Source organism: Ursus americanus, chromosome 11, assembly GCF_024610735.1.
Source record: "Ursus americanus isolate L20-20 chromosome 11, mUrsAme1.1.p, whole genome shotgun sequence".
Lineage (NCBI taxonomy): Eukaryota > Metazoa > Chordata > Mammalia > Carnivora > Ursidae > Ursus > Ursus americanus.
In genome coordinates, this window is record NC_142137.1 from 22,680,159 (window position 1) to 22,705,261 (window position 25,103).

The 25,103-nt window shown below is 33.7% G+C and overlaps 1 protein-coding gene and 1 pseudogene across 2 annotated transcripts in view; one reads left to right on the forward strand and one right to left on the reverse strand.

The window, feature by feature from the left end:
* LIN28B (lin-28 RNA binding posttranscriptional regulator B) overlaps nt 1–25,103 on the forward strand; it is a 117,370-nt gene that overhangs the window by 15,256 nt on the left and 77,011 nt on the right. The gene's annotated exons all lie outside the window — the stretch shown is intronic.
* On the reverse strand, nt 23,617–23,916 carry LOC123798599 (cytochrome c oxidase subunit 6B1 pseudogene; annotated as a pseudogene).

A 25,103-nucleotide genomic window follows, 5' to 3' on the forward strand; every position in this document is an offset into this window, starting at 1 on the left:
GATAGTGAGCTCATGTCATTTATATTTTGACATTCTCTGCTTTATTCAGGTATAATTTATATAGAATAAAATTGACCAACTTAAAGTTACAGTTAGATGAGTTTTGACAAATTATGTAACTAACACCACAGGCATGATATGGAACATTTCATCACCCCAAAAAGTTCCCTTGTGTCCATTTGTAGTCAGTCACCCTTGAAGACAAAAGGTTTTGTTGTTTTATATGATTATTGATATGTCATAGTAACTGGTTAACTGATCTGGTTCTTTTTAACTTTGTCACCTTAGACATAAGCTACAATTCAGTATCTTTTATCAAATACAGCCCACACTTATTTTAATGTTTTTCATTTCTCTTTAGAGTTATTTCTGCTTGCTTTTTCACTAGTAGTTTCTGTGTTTGTGAAATTAAGATTAATTAGTATGCATTTCACTGATCTTCTGTCTTAATTTCATTTATCCTTATGGTACTTCTCATGCATTGTAAACTCATTGCCTACCTAAGGGGCATAATTAGGCTTATTGATATTCATATTTCTTGTTAGAAATTTAATGAATTTCTATCTCAATGAGTAAACATTCTTAGAGGTGTAAATTGACAAAATGGTGTATTGTGTAAAAGTACTAACTTGTAAGAAAATGGTTACTCTAGAAAAATTTCTGGTTCAATATTTATTCAAGTGTTTTTTTATTGATCACATAGTAGGTGTAAAGCACTGTTAGATGGTAGATTTAAGAGTTCTGCTCTCCAGTTTGCTATATATTATTTTCTTCTTTTTAGCAAACTTTTTAATAAGATTTTTCCAATTCTCATTCTTTTCATACGAGGTTTAAAAGCAGTGGATCATTTTTTCCCATCAGCCATTCACTTTTTTATGAAACCTAGTTATGCAACTTCTACCCATTTAAATTGGGGGCAACTATGATAAAATAATAAATGTTAGTTTTCAAATCTTGAGCTAAATACAGTGATTTCTTATCAGTCTTAAAATACATAGTTTTCAGATTTCTTATGTAGAAACTATCTTTATCAATGTTTAGAATCATTTTACTGTGCTATTAATAACACACTTAACTTTTATTAGCTGCTTTAACCTTTTTTTATAACAATCCACTTTTTAAAAATCAAAACCCACTTTAATTTATTACTTTGTTAATCTTAAAGTTGGCATTTATTTCAAAATCTTTTAAGTTTGCTAATAACTTTAAGATTTTTGTTCAGTTTTATTGTGCTATATTATCTAAAGACTATGTAAAATTCAAATTAACTTTACTCTGGCCATGATTTCTTCATGACCATTTATTTCCTTAGGCATTGTAAGCAGTTACCTAGGCCATTACTGATCATAGCTACAATGTTCCCAGGTACTATAATACTAAATTCTTTTATCTAAACACTTTCTTCATTCAGATGAATTCTTTATCCATAGTTTCAGTTTGTAACAGAAGTCTGACAACATAGGTTCTATCTATTGCTTTAAAAACTTCATGGATCCTTGATACATTGTGGAGCTTGGAATGAATTCTTTCAACTGTTTTTACAAAGTATGACTTCAATAATGCATCATTTTGCTTATAATATGGAAACACTGGTACTTGGAGACTAATTCCACTTTCAACAACTTCCTTAAATAGATTAAATGATATTAGAGACACATACCTAACACATTTATGTATAAGTCATACATTTAAGAAGATAAATGAATACATTTTTTTTTCAATTTTAACAAGTAAAAAAAGCTGCTTTTTTAAGGACTGGTTAAACTATGAATATGAAATTTAATCACACAGTATTGAGCTCATTTATTTAGCTCTCTAATTAAAATTTTTAGTTGAATACTAAATCTAAGGACAGTTGGATTTGCACGTTTGCCCCTTTCACTGTTTCCTCCCCCATGCCATTGAAGAATTTTGAATGGTGAGGAATTTGCGCCCTTTGGCTCAGGTTGCAGACCCACTTGATCAAGCCAGAGAAGCTGGGGTCAGAACTATTCATTGCTTATCTTTTCCTTGGGCCACTTGTAAATCCTGCCTTTCTGCTCTGTAAAAAATCTCTTTCTCTTAGACCTATAATAAAGCCTGGAGTATAAAGATGGGCATAATAGTTGATGCTTGATTGTGACTCTGCATGGGTTAATTTCATTAATTTAGAAGTTTTTCATTGCATTGCAACTTATTCGCTGTATATAATTTTATTTAAATACATGTTATTTCATAAGATATTACAAAAGCACCCTGTTGGTAGTGAAAGTGTGATGGTACGATATTCTACCTTAGGTTGAGATTTTTACAGCTTTGAAATGAAATGATTATTTTTCATGAAACTGAATTAGTTAATTTCAATCAGATCTATAAAAAGTCCCAAAGTGTTTATTTTGTTTTGATATGTTTAATTTTCAGTATTTACACCGACAGTTAAAATTTGCTTGAATCAATTATAGTACAAGTTTATGAACTGTATCAGTAATGGTGTGAAGACTTTAAATATAGAGCCAGGTTTAAACAAACACAAAACACTTTGTTCTTATCTCAGCATCCCTTAAAAGTATACAGCTCTGGTTCAGGACCTCAGGACCACCCATCACCGTGGACATTGGATACTCCTATTTATTCAAGAAGCTTGTGAAGTATCTGTGTGCTGGTGGGGGATGGTGTGTGTATCTGTGTAGGGAATCACAGTTAGGTGATTTTACCCCAACAAAAACAGCAACGTTGTTTATAAACTGAATTAGGTCCCTATAGAATTTTCTAGTTGTGAAAACTAACTTACATTAAATGCTTCTTATTTTCTGTAAGCTTTGGTTGCTGTTTTCACATTTTTGATGCTTTCATAAGGTTCGAGTGGGCCCCCATTAAGATTAACCTCAATCCATTACAGCTTTTTGGCTTGCAGGCCCCACCCATTGGCCTTGGATAGCTAATACCGAGCTTTTGTTTCTTCCTGTAGAAAGGAAAGGAAAGAAAACTGTTCTTTCTCTTTCATTGTGTAAGTCATGTGACTTCCCTTTTGGTTAGCTACAGATAGGATGGAAGTGAATCTCAAAATGAATAAGATATCAAAGTTTTATGTTTGTATGAAATGTTCATGGAAATATTTATTGAATTCATGTGTTTTATGCATATTTAAAATATTTGTTTTTGAACAACTATACCTCAGTTTACATACATTCTGTTGTTTTTTTAGGAAGCCAAAAAAGGTCACTGAATAGATTTTTTAAATAATACTGCTCTTTTTATCTACATTGTGGTACCTTCGTAGTGTACTTATTTTTCTATTTTCTTTTAGCATCATTTGGGGTTTCTGAATTGTAGCTTATTTCTCAGAACTCACAGTGTAAAAAAAGTAGAAGTGGTGGTTGGGATGATTTGGCAAGGAAAAATTGCTTGTAGGAAAAAAGAAATGTGTTACAGGACTGCATGTAAATATAAGAAGAAGTTAATTGGTTGCATTTTCTCTTGTTCCTCTTCCGTCTAACCTTTGAGTAATAGTAAGCATTGTAGGTAGCTGTTTGGGAGAAAGTGCTATGCACCTCTTAGGCTATTAATATAATGGTCAAATGTTTTATTATGAAGTTAGATAATGTGAGGAAAATGTTGATATTTCGTTCTAATGTGGTTATTTAGTCATTATGTTATGATTTAGTATGAATCATTAAATATTTAATCTTTAAGGTTATTTGAACTTGCTCTTAAGCTATCTTTTCAAATATTTAAATTCTATTTTAGTAAACAATATAGTTGTCACTAAATAATAAGTAAAATATTTGAAATAATGGTAGTTTTAAAAGAGTATCTTCTCAAAGTTTTTTAAAATATAGTGTTCTTTGGCACATGATACTTCCAAGCACGTAAATACTTTTAAGACTTTTGAGAACAATACTATTTTAAAATCTAGGATGCATTTTTAGTTAAAATATTATATTTCAATAAAATGTTCCAGACTGTTGTTCCATAGAAAAGCGGTGTTTCATTTTTATCATCTTGTAGATCTTAAAAAGCAATGATATTTAATCCTATGATTTTGTTATCAAACCTGGATAATTTGGTTAATTAGATTTCAAAATATGAAAAATTTGTTGATATATAGGAAAGCTTCTTAAGTTTCTATTAATAAAAGTGGATATATCAGCTTTTCAATAACTAGGATCTGGTATGAAGTCTGTAATTAATGTGCTGGTCCATGCTTTATTGACATTAAAATTTATACCAAGTGATTTATTTTACATGCGCTTTGCAACTGAATATTTCAGTTTCTGTTTAATTAACTAACATAATTATTTATTGACATTTTATTTAATGCTTTAATTGTCACCAAATTTTGCTTTTGGGAAAGGCTTAGGATATTAAATCTTCCAATTCTGTGATCTTCATATACATTTATGAATAGCAAGCTATTCATAAAACACCAAGGCTATTATTAAGTATTTAAATCTAGTATTTATATTTATCATTGAGATAATCTATTTGGTATCTTAGTATCACTGTAAGTTTAAAATAAAAATATTAACAAACAAAAGCCTACTTTTAAAAAATTGCTACTGGGTTTTTTTTTTTTTTTTTTGTATGTGTATGTACTATGTGCTTTTTTCCCCCTGCCTCAAACAAAATTTAATATTTGAAGGTGAAAGGTTAAGTGTTTTCCTTTTATAACTCTGTGTTTTTTCCTGCAAAAATTTTTTTAACTTGTGCAGAGAAAAGTAATTTTTACAATGAATTTGTATGGCTTTAAGGGACTTCATGTTTGTTCGAAAGTATAAGGCTCATTTGTGGGAGTAATATCATTTGGGGTTTTCATGTGGGTTATTGTGACTATACAGTTCATGAATAATTTGATTTCTGGATTTTCTTTCTCCTAAAATAAACTTCATAATAAATAGGAAGTAATTTTTTAAGTAGTTGAAATACATGAAAGGCCAAATAAATATGGACATTTGTTTCAGTACATATTCTTTATCTTAGGGTTGTGTGTTTATTTTTGTAAAGACATTCTGATTTTTAAAAATGTTAACAGATAATATTTGGGAAATTGCTTTGTTAGGTGTTGATCACCTTTCCATCCTTTCTGCCTTTACTTTTCAAAACTATCTGGTCACTATTAAACCATTAATATGTGTAAAGGTAATCCAGAATTTCCTATGAAATTCAATTTTGACATCTATTCAGTTACCCAAATTTGCAAAATCTGAATGATTTTTGAAAAATCTCATAAAATGTTTTCACAAACTGAGGGTTGTGGGAAGAGAGGTGGAGGGTATGGGGGTAACTGGGTGATGGGCATTAAGGAGGGCACGTGATGTGACGAACACTGGGTGTTATGTGCAACTAATGAATCATTGAACATTACATCAAAAACTAAAAAGAAAAAAGAAAGTATTTTTCAGAGGAAGATTTTAATTCCAAAGAGTTAATTATTTTGACTTACATTTAAAAAAATTTTAGCTGTAAATTGAAAACAGAAATTACCCAAATTATTAAAGCACTATAATGTTCCTAAGGTATTCCCTGCCCTAACATCATTTGATCTGCCACTAGGAATTATGAAAGCCCTAAGTGGACTCTTGTTAGTCTCCTTCTTCCCCTGTTTTTCCCCTCCCCCTCCTCTTGCCCCTTCGGAAGGAAGCCTGAGGCCCTAGCTCTAGAGATACCAGGAAAAAGCAATCACTCAGCACAAAGTGTCTGTCTTTAGCAGAAGTATCATCCCTTAGAGAAGAGTATGGTTGAGAAAATGTTAATAATAGATAATAGGAGTGTTTCGAATTTATTCTAAGTTAATTTAAAATTTGTTTTTGGTACACTGGATATTACTGTTGTTACTGAAAAAGAAGTCTACTTTGTCTGTTTAGGCATTAGCGAAGTCCAGCCTAGTCCTTCACTTTTCCTCTCTTTACTTAGCTTTGGTTAAATCTTTTATACCTTATCTAATGGCTGCTGCCAGTGATTTTCCTAACTTTGAGGGAGAGGATGAGTTATAAACAAAAGCAATGGATGGTTAGGTAATTTCTAAACACTTACTGATATTTGTAGCATTTACCTAAATTTCCAAAACAAGTGTATATGAAATGTTTACTCTGTGTCAGATGCTTAACCGACTGAGCCACCCGGGCACCCCTAAAGATAATATTTTTGTGTGTAACCTGTTTTTGCTTAGAGGAGGACTTTTGATTTCACAAACTAAATCATAAAATAGGCCAACAGTGAAAATAAATTGATATTGATAGATCTACAAATGTTGTAATTATTTACTTCCTTAGAGAGGTTGTTCACAAAATCTTTTTCCCCCCCCCGAGTAAAAAATGCAGATTTAGTGGGGTAAACACTATAAACTATAGCGTAAGATTGTTGAAGGGCCCAAATTTCTTCTATTGTACTGGAGATCTTTCTACTACCATTTCCTCATCTTAAAGGGTAAGCCCTTACTTAGCTACACAGGCATTTTTAAAGTCTCTTCTACTTGTTGACCCTGGTTTGAAAAACTTAAGCAGAATGGTCATGGAATCTCACAATTAGCTTAGTGAGGATTTTAGAAGTCTTAATTTATATCTGACAGATGATAAATGTAATAGTAAATGATAAATGTAAAAGTAAATATTACATAATACTTAGGTCTTAAGGAATGAACCAAAGATATCTTGAAAATTTTAAATATTATCTACTTAAAGGGCAAATACAAAAATACAATAGCAAGCATATTTAGGTAATATAAAAATGGCAATCTTTTGATAGAAGAACTTTAAAAATATCATTAGAATGCAATCATATATTCTTCCTTACTGGTCCAGTCCTCCTCTAGATAAACAAACATTTATGTTTGTTTTGTTTTTTAGCTGCTTGCTAATACTAAGTTCCCACTACTGCATGTCTGGGGATAGACTCCAGTTTGTTACCATTTGATCCTATGCGATATTCATCCAAAGCCACTGGTGTAACTCCCCTCAACCAATGCTTCTGTTCTGCCAACACTAGAGAGCCCTTCAGCTATAGCCTGTCAGTATTGTAGCAATGATGGTAATCATGACATCAGTAACAATGATATCAGTAACAGAATGATAACAATAGTTATCATGTAACTTTCATAGAGTGCTTGCATGTGCCAAGTACTGTACTAAGCATTCTACATCCATTTAATTTTCACAACTCTGAAAGAAAGTTACTATTATTGTCTCATTTTTACAGATGAAGAAATGATCTTGAAAGCCTAATTGCCTAATTTCATGTGGTTGAGCCAGCAGTATGATTCCAGAGTTGTGCTCTTAAATCTCTGGGTTCCAGCAACATTTTTAACTGTTTAAATTTTATATTAATGTGCTTATCTTATGCTGAGTGCTGGAGATTGAATTGTGAGCAAAAAGCAGACAGGAATTCTGATTTCGGGTTGCTTAAAGAACAGTAGGGGAGAGAGACAGATCACGAAAATGAAAATAAAGTAAAAACTGCTTTGAGTGCTATGAAAAAAATGTTCATGGTGCTATAAGTCTGTAACTGTGAGGAACCTGTCCTAGTCTTTGGGTTAGGAAGGCTTCTTTGGAGCAGTAAATTTGTGAAGAGGGATGAGGAATGAGTATACAAAGAACAAGGAAAAGAATATTCTAATAGAGGAAGGGAATTGTACACAGGCAGAAGGGAAAATGGAACTTTATTGGACATTATAGGATTATTAAGATTATTAATATCCAGTCTCTGTCTTTAAGAAGCTTGCGGGTGTGTGTGTGTGTGTGTGTGTGTGTGAGACAGTTACGACAGAGTGATAAATGCTAAGATAAGAGCATTAAGGTAGGAATTGCCCATGCTTTTAGCAGCAGGGAAGGCTTTACATAGATAGAGACCATTTGATATTGGCCTTGGAAATACCTAAAAACTAACAGAATTCATATTGACCAAGAGAGCATATGCAAACTCACGTTGTTTAGAAATCTTGGTGTTCAGCTAATTTTCAATTTTCAATAATTTTTTTATGTCACTTGTACATGTTCATTATACGTTGAGTTATGTCTGGTAAACTCTGCACTTGTGGGCCCAGAATGCTTTTGGGTTTCTCTACCCTAGCCCTTAGCAGAAAAGATGGTGGCTTCTGTACTGTATTTATTACTATAGTTTATTGCTAAGTCTAAAGTGTCTGCAGTTTATTGGAGGGGAAGGACTTACCTGTCTAATTCTCTTCTTAAGTCCAGAGAAAACTGACTAGGATGTTCAATAAATGTTTTAAGTGGCAATATCATTAGGGAGATGAGAATATATTAAGTGTTAATAGTGGAGACCTTGTAGTGAGATAGACCTGGGTTTGAATCCCAGCTCCAGTGCTTACCAGCTGTTTGAATTTTGTCACATTACCTTACCTCAGATTTCCTATCTATAGAAATCAGGTAGCAATCCTAATTTTATAGAGTTGCGAGGATTTGAGTTAGTGTATTTTAAGTGTTTAGCCTCATGCCTGAAAGGGGAGTGAGTACCAGGTATTCTGACTGTTCTCCTCTTTTTGTTTCTTTGTTTTTTAAAGTAAAAAAAACCCGCAGATATGCCGCAATTGAAGTAATGCAGAAAAGGATATCTGGTATAAGGGATGGCAGGGCCCACACTTAGCAGATAAATGAGACTACCCACACACTATAAAATGTAATGGAGAAAATACAGTTATCTACATCTTTGTTCATAATAGAAGTAAAGAACATAATGAATGCAAGTCCGTTCCTCAAGTATAGGATGGGGCTAGTCTGTCTTGATATCTACTTGTGTGAAAAAGATCTAAGGTTTTTGTTGTGGAAGCTGTTGGTTGCATACCCAGCATCCATTTCTTCCTTCAATCCTGATCAAAACCCCAGTTCTTTGGTTCATGTATTCACCTCTCTCTGTGTCCCTGGGAAAGTTGACTCCACCTTTAAGGAAAGAGGTAGCTTGATCAGTCTAAGTACTTGGCATTCTCTAATAAACTATTTTAAATCCAGGAGCAGGGATAAGACTTAAGTTGGCTTATTCAGTCATGAGGGAGCTGTTATTTACATTTTACTATTAAAAGACTTACTGTTCTTTTACTTCTGTGACTTTTACCTTCTCTGTCCCTTTATTCTATTTCCTTGGGTAGAACTTGCACCAATAACAATTCCTTTGATATGTACTGAGTTCCAGTTTGGAGGACATGCCTCTCACCCTCTTCCATCTCAGGCTTTCCACCAAATTGGGTTACTTGGATATGAAAATTTAGTGTCGGGGCACCTCGGTAGCTCAGTTGTTAAGCGTCTGCCTTCGGCTCAGGTCATGATCCCAGGAATCCTGGGATCGAGTCCCGAGTTGGGCTGTCTGCTCCGTGGGGATCCTGCTACTCCCTCTACCTCTACTGCTCCCCGTGCTTGTGCTTGCTCTTTCTCTCTGTCAAATAAATAAAATCTTAAAAAAAATGTTTAGTGTCATTTCTAACTCATGACTCTTCTTTATCCCCCAGGTCCAATCGATAGTTTAAAAAATAATCTTACATTGCATCAAAAACTGGGGATGTACTGTATGGTGACTAATATAACAAAATAAAAAAAAATATATATATATATAGAAATAAAACAATCAAAATTTTTTTAAAAAGTGGAGAAAAAATAATCTTAAAATGCCCTACAACTTCCTATCATCTATACTTGAGATCTTCATCAGGGCAGTCTTGATTAGGCTGCTTTTGTGTTAGTACCTAGAAGCACATGCGCCTGAACGTCAGGCATATCAGATAAAGAAGCTTTGGCCTATGGTATGACTTGACGTTAGGATCTTCTACTGGTGAACTTCTGCAGGTAGATCACTCCTCAAAGGGAATCTAGTGGTAAGCGGTCTATTCAAGACTTAGCTCCATCAGTTTATTTAACAAAAATTACTGAACACCTCATATGTGAGCTATAGCAATGAGCAAAACAAAATGAGTGGAAAATACCTGCCCTCATGCACCAACTCTCACTCCCCCATCTTTCTATCTTCTATCTCTGCTGTGAAAAATAGGAACATAGACTAACCATATCAAGTATAATATATAGCATCTTTAATTTCTTAAAAACCTCACAATAATATTTGAACTCTGGAAATCAATCTCAGGAAAATTGGAGTATGAGAAAGTAAAAGAAGGTGTTTTATTTGGGGGGAAACAGAAAAAAAATAATACTAATGAGATAACTCTAAGTCTGAATTCTAGAGCATTCTAAAAATTATACTCTGAGGTTCATATAGTAGTATTGTTAAGGAGAACTATAGGTTAATGATCCACAGCAGAATTTCTCGACCTTGGCACTTTGGGTTCGGTTGGACCTTTGGGCCCAGATAATTCTTTGCTGCAAGGGGCTGTCCTGTGCTTTATAGGATGGGTAGCAATATCCCTGACCTCAACCCACTTCACTAGTTGTGACAACCAGAAATGTCTCCAACGTTGCTAAATGTCCCCTGGAGGGCAAAATTGCCACCATTTAAGAACCTCTGATTTAATGACTTTGGTAAGTGCTTTACCAAATATATTATGCTTCATAATTAATATTTTATAATCTTTCCTTTAGACAGAAATATAGTCTAAAATGGTTTTAGAAAGCCTGGACATTTGGAATAAGGAATTACCACCACTAAGTTCATATTTAAGTAACATAATGGATTAAAAAGCTAAATATGAAACATTTTAACATTTTAAGTTTGAGTGTTATGTATTGTTCTGAGTATAGATGTAGTACATGTTAAGTATAGGAAATTTAGACAAAGAAGAATACAAAGACGGTAATAAAAATCACTTACTATCCCATCACCCAGAGAAAATTACTGCTTATTAACTTTTACTATATTTTGTTTTACTGTTTTTCTTCTCTTTGTAACTTAAATTTTAGTTTTGAGTCATTTACGTTTTTATGTGCTTTGTCTAAAGATTTTTTTAAAAACGGGGAAATAATTTTCAGTTCCCTTTTTCAAATTATTACTATTAATTAGAGGAGATTAAAGGTAATTAAATTATAATAGGAAAAATAGGGATTTACAAATTAATTTAGGAGTTGAGAAAAGAAAGTATAGAGAAACACATATACTATGCATTTGAGTGATAGATTCTAAATAATATTTGTTGATGAAGTGTAAATTTTTTGAAATAAGAGTAAACCTAACAACTTATATTATTTCTTCCTTTAATCCACTCATAATTTCACAACTCTGAATATGTGAGACATTTATTTTTTTAATTTAAATCCTTTGGGAAATTTTGTCTTTTGGGAAAAACAGTAAGAGAATTATATTAATACATTTTTATTTTCATATGTGTAGTATAGAAAAAGTTGTTTTCATTTTGTATAAAAAATTTAAAAATTTAGTTCATCATGAAATCTTTTTTTTTTTTTAAAGATTTTATTTATTTATTTGACATAGAGAGGCAGTGAGATAGGGAACACAAGCAGGGGGAGTGGGAGAGGGAGAAGCAGGCTTCCCTCTGAGCAGGGAGCCCAATGTGGGGCTTGATGCCAGAACGCTGGGATCATGACCTGAGCCGAAGGCAGACGCTTAACAACTGAGCCACCCAGGCACCCTTCATCATGAAATCTTCAGCTAGTTTTTCAGTTTTATAGGCAAGTTAATATTTTTTCTCCTGATAATGGAATTCAGTTCTGCTAACTACATTTAGAAATGAGTTTCACTTCTAAAATACATTACTTAAAATTCTGTAATATAATTGTAAGTTTAATAAAATGCCATGAAATCATTGTTACTATAATTTACAGATTTATGCAAGTTTTGATGAATCTATGTATATAAGCAAAGCATATTAAATGTCTTGTTTGTGTCATTTGCAGAAGGTGAATTTTTATTTCTTTCAAAAAGGAAGATGTTTGGCCACGTAGCAAGAAAGAAAAGCATTCTGGGCACGGAAAATGACGCAGGTGTTAAATGATAGAAGCAGTCCTTTGAGTTTGAAAAAAAAATTTTTTTTAAAGATTTTATTTATTTATTGGACAGAGAGAGAGAGAGACAGCGAGAGAGGGAACACCAGCAGGGGGAGTGGGAGAGGGAGAAGCAGGCTTCCCGCTGAGCGGGGATGTGGGGCTAGATGCGCCGGGATCATGACCTGAGCCAAAGGCAGAGGCTTAACGACTAAGCCACCCAGGGGCCCCTGAAAATTTTCTGACAGGGAGGTTCCAGGAGGCCTTCTCACCTTTAAATACCCAAAATGGTTTCAGAGATGCACAAATGTATATATTCCTTTTTATGCACACAGGTCATATGCTGACCTAAATTTAAGTGGCAAATATACTTCAGGTTCCGTCTTACATAATAGAAATTAAAAAGCCTTTGTTAAAAGAAAAATTTTCATTTAATATGAAAGGAAACAACCATTATACCCTCTTTATATATACCTTTCTCAAGTGATTGACTCATTTTCTAGTCATCCACACAACTTGCATAGTCATCCACACCCATGTATGTTCTCCATGCACTGAGATTTCCCCTCTCTACTCAGACTGAATTAACCTTTTCATATCATGTCGACTTAAATTGTTGGCCATCCTACTCATTTTCTCAATGCAAACATGAGGAACAGCCCATCCCTAATCTACTGTTATTAACTGTATTCCTGCCATATATTAAAAGGTATGCCTATTGCTATCATTTTCTGTTATATATTCCATGCTATAAATTTTCTCTTGCTTCCTGGGTGCTTGGCCCATTCTTAAGATAATGCTAATTAGAGTTGAGGTTGGACACCACAATAGGCTCTGAAACATCTTATTTTAGCTAGCAAAAATAGAGCATCACAAAGGATGCAGGACATATCCTCCCACGCTATAAATTCACCTTAGCTTTTGTTTCCTTTGTGTTATTATTTCCCATCTTTTGTAAGACACTGCTATTTTAAAATCTTCCACTCATTTTGCTCCCTCTCACCACTCTGTGTGTGTGTGTGTGTGTGTGTGTGTGTGTGTGTGTGTGTTCTCCTCTTTCTCAACTTCCACCCCCACTCCCTCTTCCTGGTGTAAAGGGCTTCTGTAGGAAATTGACAATCGGTGTCTTTCTGCTTCAAAGTCTTTAACAAGTGGAGCTGGCTGTTAAGAGAAATTGACCAGGTTCCTGTGATCCTTGTCAGTTTCTCTGATTAATCAATTTTTCTTTATGGAGGAGCTGCTTTTAACAAAAGAAAACTAGCTTGAAATTTCAATCATTTGCCCATTGCTGCCTCCCGTATATCTGCTCTTCTTTCTCTATCACCTTACGTTTTTATTATAAACTTTTAATTCTTGGTTTTTCATTGCCTCATTTGTAATGGAGAGTGAAGAGCCATTTTCGTAGAATTCGTATATCCTCAATGATTCTTATTCATTCTGATACTTGCATAATTTAATCTATAAATCTTGTTCCTATTCAAAAGACAGTGCCTTTAAAGCAAAATGAGTGCATTTCTTCCCTAGTTCTTGTTGACTTTCCTACAAAAACCAAGGCAAGCAATTCCAGAGCACTTATAAGGAAATCATGCTATCGTAGAAACTAATACAATGAAATCCAGAAAAACCAGGGAGAGTTACTATATTGCTCTTTGTTAATAGGGATATTTCTTTAAACATGTCAAATACTGTTATAGTTAGAAACAGAATTAAAAGAATGTGTCTTTAGGTCATGGACAAGTTTGAACAGCCAAGTTAGCCTGAAAATTATGTTATAAGACCTGAAGAGAAAATTGACAAAATAGGCAAAATGTATTTGGAATATCTCTTAGGCATTACATAAAGGTGTTTGCACATAGTGATATTAAATAATAGACAGGATTATCATAGGAAGGAGTTAATTTGAATGATGACTAATGCTCCAAATCATATTTTACAAATAAGTTGTTTCATGGTATATTATTAAGTATTCCTTGAACAGGAAAAAAAAGTCCATCTCAATAAGTTTGGGACATTCTTGGGTATACAAATTCAGCCTGTTTCTTCATTTAATGTATGATTTCTTAATGCCTTATCATACGATACTGTGCGATCAGTCTCATGGGACATGGTTCCATGGGGGCAAGCACTGAGAAACTCCTGGCTGATGGCCAGCAATCTGTGCATTAATCACTATTAACATCTTTACTCATAAGCTTATAATTTATCAGTAAATTAGAAAAGATTAAAGATCTTTTAAATATCTGCTAAACATTTTTAGTGATCTATTTTTATTTTACAAAAACAGAGACCTAAATAATATTTAAGACATCCAGAAAAGCGGGGGGCAGATAGTGGTTCATCATATGAAAATAGCTTAACAGATGAGATAAAATCAGGTAAGCATTGGAAAACATCAACCATGCGTCTGGGTAACTTAAAAGGAGAGTGATGATAGCTCAAGATTGGTAAATGGTGGTTGTGGTGGTATTAGGGAAGTTGAAATTTGGCCAGGGTAGATTCTGTGTCAGATGGAAAAGAAAACAAAAACAAGTGATACACAGTCGTACACAGTTGCCTTTTAACTAGCAGCTTCAGGGAATAGCCTCTGGCCTATAGTTCGGGGCTATTCTTTTTTTTTTTTTTTTTTTTTTTTGAGTAGCAGCAGATTTTGTTTGAAGGTAGCTTACCCCAGTTACCTAAGAGGACAATTCATTTGTAATTTCATGGCAAATGTTGGTGTCCTAGAGCAGTGATTCCAAGCTTTTTTTGTTTTCTTATTTTTAAAATTTCTGATTTGGTGCAGATCAAATACTTTTGCACAAATGCTTTCCTCAGGTTACATACTTGTTGTGGTCCCGTAATGGACAGTTTACCAGCAGTACTGATCCTCCGACCCACCAACACTGTTACTGGATTATCGCCACTTCAACCCATGCTCTCAACTAGAAAATGTCTCACTGCTTACAACTGCCTGCAATTTTTCCTACTGAGGGCTAACAATTCTACAAGGAGAGAAAAAAATTATTTAAAAATATAAATGCTGTTTCTATATCAGTGATGGTAATTTTGGTAATTTATGGACCAGCAAACATTTCAAAAAATGTGGATGATTTGGTAAATTTTTAATAATCGGCTTTCCAAAAATCATCTTGTATGTATTATGCATTTTACTGACATAAAGAATACAGAACACAATTTACAAATAATAATAGTACATACACAATATTCTTTATTATAAATTCCATGTAGCCAATTGTTTCTCACAGAATGCTTTTGTTGATTTTATTTTTTTCTGGAACTTTTTGTCTATAGCTAAACTATGATTGCAACTGATGAACAGGTGTAGTTTTTACATTAATGTTAAATGAGTAACAACACAGAAGTTAAATGACAAAGACAAAGATGTATGCTAGAACTTTATTATAAGGGACTTCTTTGCTGAATGGAAAACAGTTTTTGAATACTGTAAGAATATTTCCTCTGTTTTTATAATATTTGCAGTGTAACAGCTATAGATATGATACACTGTTATATCATTTGCATTTATTAAAACATTTCTCCATCACTTTCCTAAGTGTCTAGACAATCAACAAAATTTATTTAAAAGCCCTGATTTGTAGCATTTGCCATTTAGTTTCAAGCTATCAGTGTGATGTCTGTGTGGAGTTGGGAAGAAATGCACAGTGATACACCATTATGTAGTAATTCCACTGTACAGATTCAATAAATGTAAATAACCTCAAGATAATAGTAAAATGTAGCAAAATAATTAGCAAGTAATGAGTTTTAAGCATTTTTTTATTCCTTTTTTTCATATAATTGTATCTTTTTACAATTTAATTTGTAATAATGGCTGTTTTTAACAACGATCTCATGGACTTCTACAGATGTAACAGTCAGGTCTCTGGAGCTCCAGAACACTACTACAGTGCCCGTTTTTCCATGGAAGGACATTTATTTGTAATTACTGTCATTTCGTGAGAGGCATATTATCTCTGAATAAAAGAAAAACCCCAAGGAAGTCAACTTACAAGCATAACTGTTTTCTTATTTTTTACATTTCTTTAATACAGTGTTTAAAAGGTCGAGTTCCTACATAGCTGTTTAGATACCACTGTCCTCTGAGTAGTATAGTAACATGCAAATGAACCTGTTTTTCATTTAGTTTAGTGAATAAGTACCAGTGATCACCCAGATACTTTTTTTTTTTTTTAAAGATTTTATTTATTTATTTGACAGAGATAGAGACAGCCAGCGAGAGAGGGAACACAAGCAGGGGGAGTGGGAGAGGAAGAAGCAGGCTCATAGCTGAAGAGCCTGATGTGGGGCTCGATCCCATAACGCCCGGATCACGCCCTGAGCCAAAGGCAGGCGCTTAACCGCTGTGCCACCCAGGCGCCCCCACCCAGATACTTTTCTGTTTTGTAGAGATAGTAGGTTACTGTTAGTCTTCAGAACCTTATAATCTGAAGGGGTGAGGAGAGCCACTCACAGATAAGAATGTTAGAAAACAAATCTCGAAGACTTTAAATTTTGTGTAGGCCTTCTTTCAAGTCTTCTACACTGCATCGATCGGTAGATGCTATGTAAGAGATACTACTACCCTGGGACTGTTACCTCTCAGCTGTTGGGTGGGCCTTGAGGACTACTACCCCTGCAGTTTAGGATATATAGACATTTTTTTAAACATTCCTCTTGCCCCTCTTTTCCTTCCTCCCACTTTGATACTGAATTAAGTTTCCTATTACCACAAACTTAGTGGCTTAAAACAACACATATTTATTAGCTCATGGTCTATAGATCAGGAGTCCAACACAGTGTGAATGGGATCTCTGCTCAGACTATTCCAAGCCTGAAGTCCAGGTGCTGGCCAGCTGTGTTCTCATCTCTTATGCAGAGTTCTCTTTCTGACTCATTCCTGGTGTTGGTACAAATCAGTTCCTTGTGGCTACAGGACTGGTCTTCCATGTTTTTATCAGATGTTCTCCAGGTACCACTCCCAGCTCCCAGAGGCCAAACTCACATTCTTGCCTTGTGGACCCTCCCATCTGTCTTCATGTCAGCAATAGTGAGTCAAATCCTTCTTCAAATCTCTCTGACTTTTCCCTCTCCCAAAACCCAGAGAAAATTTTCTTTTAAAGTATGATTACATAGAGTTCAAGAAACATACTTTGTAATCTCCTCTTTGATTAACTTAAAGTCACCTGGTTAGTAACGTTAATTATATCTATGATCATGATCATAGGAATGATATCTGGTCATCTTGACAAAGGAGGGAATTTTGAAAGGTTAGGGTAATTGGGAATCCTAGAATTCTGTCCACCACAAATACTAGATATATCATTTAATAATAATGATGGCTATGTGGGAAGTTTCAACTTAGTGATAAAATTGTAAAAATTGTATCTGGAAATAAAGTCTGAAAAAATATAAAAATAAAATAAAAATAAAATTTATAACTGGATCCAATAACAATTTGCTTCAGAATAGAAATTGATTTCTGGTATACATAAAAATGTAATCTCTTGAATTAGCATGGAGCTAATGGAGCAAAGATAATAACATTTAGAAAATAATAAAATAAAATAGTGAAGACAAGATTGTATTTAATTCTTATTTTAAAGATAGATTTTATTTATTCATTTAAGAGAGAGTGAGAGAGAGGGCATGGAGCCGGGGGGAGGGGTAGAAGGCTGGGGAGAAGCAGACTCCTTTCTGACCAGGGAGCCAGACTCAACTTTGGGCTCGATCCCAGGACCTGGAGATAATGACCCGAGCTGATGGCAGACGCTTAACCATCTGAGCCACCCAGGTGCCCCAAGATTATATTTAATTCTTAAGTCTAAGTTATTAGTAAAATAAAGACACAGCTTATTTTGAACACCTCCTAAATGGTTGGTTAAGAAAATAAGTTCAAAGATATCTAAACATTACCTGAAAATGATATATCTAATAGAAATGTAAAAAATACAGAGCCTTGTTCCAGAACAGCCCAACTAATATGTTTACTCAAGAAGAGGGAGTTTCGCCAAGGTTGAGGGAAAAGCTTGAAACTCATAGTAAATAAAAATTCTTTATTGAAAAACCGGGCTTATTAAGGAAACAGCTAAGCAAAAATTTATGGCAAAATTTATTGCATTCTTGATACTGCAAGTATTGACATAAATAAAAATGTAGGCAAACCGGCCTATGATTGAATTATGGTATGTTCATACAATGGAAAAACTTGGAACCATTCATCTAACATTTATTGAACATCTCCTATGTGCCAGACATTTTGCTTAGCTCTGAATAGACTATTAGCCATCAAAAAAATCCTTTGAAGCATAACTAATGACTTATGAATGTTCATTATGTAATGTTAAGTGCTGTAAAACTTAATTTATTAAATATGGTCCTAGTTTTGTTATTGATGATATGGATAGAAAGTTTTATTGATGATATGGATAGAAAAAATTAAAGACAAGAAAAGCAAAAGATAAATTTTGATTGGTTCTTTCTGTTTTTTTTTAATCACAATTATAAAGAGGCTGAACACCTTCCTTTTTTAGCTATTCCCAATATTTACACTCTAGTGATCTATAAAACGTTACTGAGTTCATTTCATAATGTGTTACATGTCTGTTATGACTTTTTGACATATACCTATAAATTATTTTTGACAAAATGCTTTTAAATATGTTAAACTGCTATATGTTATAATGGTATAAACTATAGCATTAAATATTTCTCTGATGCTCAGGGTACATAATATTGTTTTTTCTAAGTTATTCAGAGAACAAATCTCTGAATAAAAAAATGAAAAGAGGAAAATGTCCTTTTACTCAGAAATGAGAGAAAAATAACATGGTGTGTTTGTTTTGGAGAAAGCAAAGTCCTTTTATTTAGGTAGAAGGGGAAGTGGGAAAGGTACATCACATTTAGTAAGTATCTAATGAGTCAGACACTGTATAATGCAAGTTTATTATTTTATTTCATTTAATCTTTATATTCATCTGGGTTACTTATTATTTCATTTAAAATGACAAGATTGAAGCTCAGAAGGTTAAATAAACTTCACTGAAGTTAGAACTAGTAATTGCGAGAGCTAGTATTCTCATCTGTGAGAGCAGAGCCTTTCCTATTATATTTTTAATGGATGAATGGAAATTTAATTGTATGCTTTTTAGTAGTTACATAGTTTCAATGGAGATTTTAGATGTAAAAAGGCCTAGAGTATACTTAAAATGCCTCTTTTATAACCAAAGCACTTACACATCCAACATCTGAGGTTTGATTTAATGGTGAGAGTAGAAAAGGAGAAGACTTATAAATTAACAGACTTTTATCAAAGAAAATCAACAACTTATCAAGGTGCTAAAACTAGATATTTTGGAATATGTATTGTATAACTATTCTTCTAGGTTATGTTTCTTTTTTTTTTTTTTTTTAAGATTTTATTTATTTACTCGACAGGATAGAGACAGCCAGCGAGAGAGGGAACACAGGCAGGGGAAGTGGGAGAAGAAGAAGCAGGCTCATAGCAGAGGAGCCTGATGTGGGGCTTGATCCCATAATGCCGGGATCACGCCCTGAGCCGAAGGCAGACGCTTAACTGCTGTGCCACCCAGGCACCCCCTAGGTTATGTTTCTACAAAGAAATATTTAGTGCTATATTTCCCAGTATGGTAACCACTTATAAAATATAGCTCTTTAAATTACTTAAAATTAAAAATGTAGTTTTTTCTACTACAATAGCCACATTTCAAGCCCTCAGTAGCTACATGTGGTTGGTAACTATCTTATTGGACAATATAGATACAGAACATTTCCGTCAGCATGGAAAGTTCTACTAGACAGTGCTGACTTCATTTCTTCACTTTTGTTCTATAGGAAATAATTTCAGTTTGGTAGTTGTGAGCTTAATTTTTTACTTAAAAATTTTTTTACCTGGGGGTGCCTGGCTGGCCCAATCAGAAGAGCGTGCAGCTCTTGATCTCAGGATCATGAGTTTGGGCTCTACTTTGGGTCTAGAAATTACTAAAAAATAAATAAATAAACTTTAAAAAATATAAAAAGAAATTCTTATCTAATAAAGTAGTCACACTATAGTTTCTCCATTTAAATGGATTAAAAGTAAGTTAGAAATTAATTAAAACATTCTTTATTATAATTTTTGCTATTTCAAATTTGATTTTTATACTTAATATTTTAAGATTATGTTATTGAATATAGCTATAGTTCATACTCATATATGGATATGCATATATCCATAATTAGTGTCGTGTGGTATGCCATTATATGAATATTCTATATTCTATTATAATCAATTGATTTTTAAATGTTTTTGCTATTGTAAACAATACTGCACTGAACATTCTCTTACAAGATTTCAGGTACATCTATGCAAAAATTTTTCTAGAATATATAACCTAGAAATAGAATTTTTGAGTTGTAACGTGTATTTTCAATTTGACTAAGAAATGCTAAATTATTTTCTACATTGGTTATATCAGCTTGTACTGTGAGATTATACAGTTGTCTTCCTTTGTTTTATTTTTAAAGCTGTAAAATAGTCTTTCACTTTTAAGTCCCTGATTTTACATGTTTGTTTTAGCATTATTAAGATTACTTTTATTATTGAACAGCCATTGTTTATTTGTTTAAACAAACTAAAGGTAGGATCTTAAATCTTATTTCTTAGGAGCATCAGCAGAAGTAGCAATTCTGAAAGCAATAAGCTGATCATCTTGTAAAGTTACTCTTTCTTGTAGCGTTTTACGAAGAAGCTTTTTGTCATTAAAAACTACACCAAAGCTTGGTAGAATATTCTTTGCCTTTAACCTTATGAAGATTCATGGCAAAATAACCAAAGGGAGTTTGGGAGTAAGGGAAAAGAAGAATAGAAAATTTTGAATCCTTGAAACAGACAAAATTGAACTATTATCTACATACAGTTTCTCAGTTGGATGATATATTATAAAATATCAACAGGAGATTGTAACATCCACCAACACTATTTCTTAAAGGTATCCTGAAAGCTGCAAAACATACCTGATTGTTAAAATGATATAGGATTTTTAGGTTGAAGTTTTGACATTTGGTGACAATGGTAGAAAATAATGATGAGGGGCACCTGGCTGGCTCAGTCGGTAGAGCGTTGCAACTCTTGTTCTTGGGGTTGTAAGTTCAAGCTCCCCACGTTGGGTATAGAGATTACTTAAAAATAAAATCTTAGAAAAGAAAAAAAAAATTTTTTTTTTAAAGATTTTATTTATTTAGTTGACAGAGACAGCCAGCGAGAGAGGGAACACAAGCAGGGGGAGTGGGAGAGGAAGAAGCAGGCTCACAGCAGAGGAGCCTGATGTGGGGCTCGATCCTGTAACGCCAGGATTACGCCGTAACGCCAGGATTACGCCGTGAGCCGAAGGCAGATGCTTAATGACTGCGCCACCCAGGCGCCCCAGAAAAGAAAAAATTTAAAAATATTAGAAGATAATGATAAGGGTAGAATTTACTAGTGGTAAGATGTTCATACTCATTGAAATCAGAATTTATAATCTGCGTGTGGCTGGGTTCACATTCTGTAAAAATTAGTCTGAGAGCATTAGTGAAGGCTGATGCTTCCGGGTTTAAGATGCCTGGCATCCCCATTAGTGTTGGTGGTGTTCATCGGAAGGAACACTAGCCTTTCATCCTTAATTTATTCCCTTGTGCCTATTTAATAAGATTGTCTTCTTTAGGTGCCTTTGAAAAAAAATGTCTTATTTATACACCATAATAAACTAAGGAGAGAAAGGTTCCATTATTGGAGAAGCCTGTTTGTTGAAAGACTGTTTTAAACCTTTTTATACTGTAAAAGTTCAAAGATGTACTATACCTCATTTGTTTTAACCATATGTAAAATAATTTTAGATATGATGTGTAATACAAATCAAACCACACTATAGCAAAATATTAAAATTAACATATCTAATTCATGGTCTGTAGTTTCAAGAAGTGTTTCATATTATAAAACTCCATAAGGGAAAAACCTAGGAATGATTGAAGTTCATTGCAGTGGACTCCAAATCTATCATATAATTTACCATATAGTTGAAATCCCGAGACTACATTTCTCAGGGATATAAAATTCATTCACGTTTTATCATTTTATTTAGGTTTTTCAATGTTAAATTTTAACAGAGAACATACTTAACAATGAACATATCCCCAAATAATTTAGGATTAGATGACTTACTTCATCTAATTTTACTGTTAGCATAATAGTTTAATTATTAAAATCTAGATAATAATAATTAAGTTATTATTTGTGATTTAAAAAAATTTTTTGACCTTCACCATTTATATTTAACTGCTTTTTCTCTTCAGACTTCACAGCTGTGTCATGTTACAACTGCATATATAAAAAATTAATTTCTTCTTGCTTGTTCATTTCCTCTTAGAATCCAATATCATTAATCATTCACTGTTGTTGACACTTAAAGTCAATTTATATTTTAGATTACCTATTACTTATAAAAGTAGTGATGGCTGTTTATATAATGAGTGAAACCTTTTATTCCAAATATATTTTAATTTTATAAAGTACAATTTATTTATACATCAGAGTCTCAGATATTTAAGTCAAGTGAGTACATTATGTATAAATTAAATATGTGTGAATCTTTTTCATATTAACTGGTTGTATCATTAACCGGACTTCAGTCACTTGGAGAAACTTGTTAGGAAATTAAAAGGCAGAGTACAAAGTAAGAAAATTATTTACAACACATAGACAAAGGGTTAATGTCCTTGCAGTATAAAGAAGTCTTGTGAATTAGTAAGAAAAAACAAGCATCTTTGTCGAAAACAGGCAAAGGAAAGGAAAATAGAAATCCACAAAAGTATAAATATGAACTAAAGAAATTTAAGTTTAAAGCAACATCTAACAGATGAGAATTCAGCAAGCTATTATTAATACAATTTTAATGGTAATACTTGATGTTGTGATGTTGTGGAAGCTGGAGAGAAATAGTCTCCTGTACCTTCAGCAGAGATATATACTGATGCAAGTTTCTACAGTATAATTTGGCATCAAAAGCCTGTGAAAAGGGATGGTTGTACATAAAGATTTTTGTCATAGAACTTTTTATAAAAACAAAAAATTGGAAACAACTAAATGTTTATTAGATGATGAGTTAAATTATAAATATCTATGTAATGTAGCCAGTTTTTTAAACTTAGATTGCTAAAGTGTATTCAGAAGTGTCTTTGATTTCCTTGGGGGTACTTTGAGGACCACTGGGAGAAGGGGAGGCTGAACTTCATTCTGCTCAACCAGAGCAGCTTTGTCCCTGTTTTTTAATATAGAAGTTTCAAAAAAATGAGAGTATGCCTGGAGAAAGTGTGGGAAGGGGAGCATTTGGCTGCTAAAAAAAACAGCCTCGAAGTGTTCAATACAAAGGAAAAATATTTAGTGACCTTGCCAAATGAAAAGTAGTAGAGTATAAAACATTGGGTATAGTTGGGTCTCAATGTTTAAAAAAAATATCTCCATCTGTCTATGCATATGAGAAAATGGAGGTTTATGGTAATAAATTAGGTAACAAAATCATTAAAAAATGGCAACAGTGATATGATGGGATTTCAGGTGATTTTTATCCTGTTTTGTTTTCTTTTTATAAGTATTTATTATTAGTTAAGCCATGGTTCAGGATCCCAGGTTGAGGATCACCATGTACCTTCTCCCGCCTTCACACCACTGGGAGAAAGATGGAGGACAGACGAAAGGTGGAGTAGAGCTGGTTCAGATCTTGACAGGAAATGTGCCTTCTGGTTGGTGGTCATCCTAGGTTGACACCCAGGATAAGGGGCAGAGGGACTTGTACACACACTGGTACCATTCACACGTGGAGACACCACCCCCTTTATCAGTCATTATCTTCTCACAGTGGTGGAAGTCCACGTGGTTCTGCCAGCAATTCCTGGTCTGGTTCTGGTTGGGGAAGTGGCTCTCAGAAGGGGCAGTCCAATAGTTCTTGATTTTGGTCTTGATTTCTTCTGCCATGGTGCTGACTCCTAAAGACACCCCTGGAACAGCTCACAGCTCAATGTCTACCCTCTGTTTTTCTTATCTATATTTTATAAAATGAACAGGTGCTATGTATGATGAGGTAGAAAAAAGCAATAGCAATTACTTATAAATACTTTTAAAATGCTATCACATTTACATGCAAAGTCCCCTTTTAATATTGATGTGGTCTAAGTTTAAGATTTTCTATATGCCAGCCACTGTTTTAAGCAGTTGACATATATTAACTCATCTAATTATTATAACAACCCTAGTTAGGTATTATTAATATATACAGAACTTAAATAATGTGACCAAAGTCATGCTGCTGATTCATTCTACCTTGATACATTACCTCTTGGTTACAAAGAATTCCATCTTGTTAAACCCCAGCTCATATTACCAATTCCCATAAACTTCAAGAATAGTTTATAAGTGCTAGATGTGAAAACATATATAGATATATTGCATGTTTGTATATATTTTGTATTTTGTTTGTATTTTCAGATTTTTTTTAAATCTCATCCTGTTAGAAGCCTTTGACTTACTATAACTTCACTCATTGCCACCATCATATGCAGATAGGAAACAAAAGGATCTTCTAAGTTGATCAGATGCTCATGCTTATTAAAACATTTTAGTGTTACTTGGGTGGCTCAGTCAGCTAAGTGTCAACTCTTGAATTAGGCTCAGGTCATGATCTCAGGGTTGTGAGATTGAGTCCCATATGGGGCGCTGCACTGGGCATGGAGCCTGCTTAGGATTCTTTCTCTCCCCCACCCTTTGTTCCTCCCTCCCCTCCCTATCTAAAAAAAGAAAAATAAATAAACACCTTTAAAAAAAAAAAAAAAAGCACATTTTAGAAACCTGTTTGTGATCGCCCTAGCCCTGAGTTACTGTTTGTTTTTAGACAAGCTGAGCACCACACACATACAGACATGTACAATGTCTACATGCTGGGTGTCTGGAACATATACAAATCATTCGCCCTTGGAACATACACAGATCACGGGTTTTTATACTTGAAGATGGCATTTCTTTTGGTATTATTTCCTGGTCCAGACTTCCCACTGTCACCAAGATTTATGCTTGACTTATTTATGGTAGTAACAGATTGTGTTGAGCCATCCACATATTCTTTTCTCTGTGACCCTTTGGGCCTTCACAGAGCTAGGTAAAAGCTAGGAGAGAACTGAGTGCATTTAGAGACCAATAATCCCTAT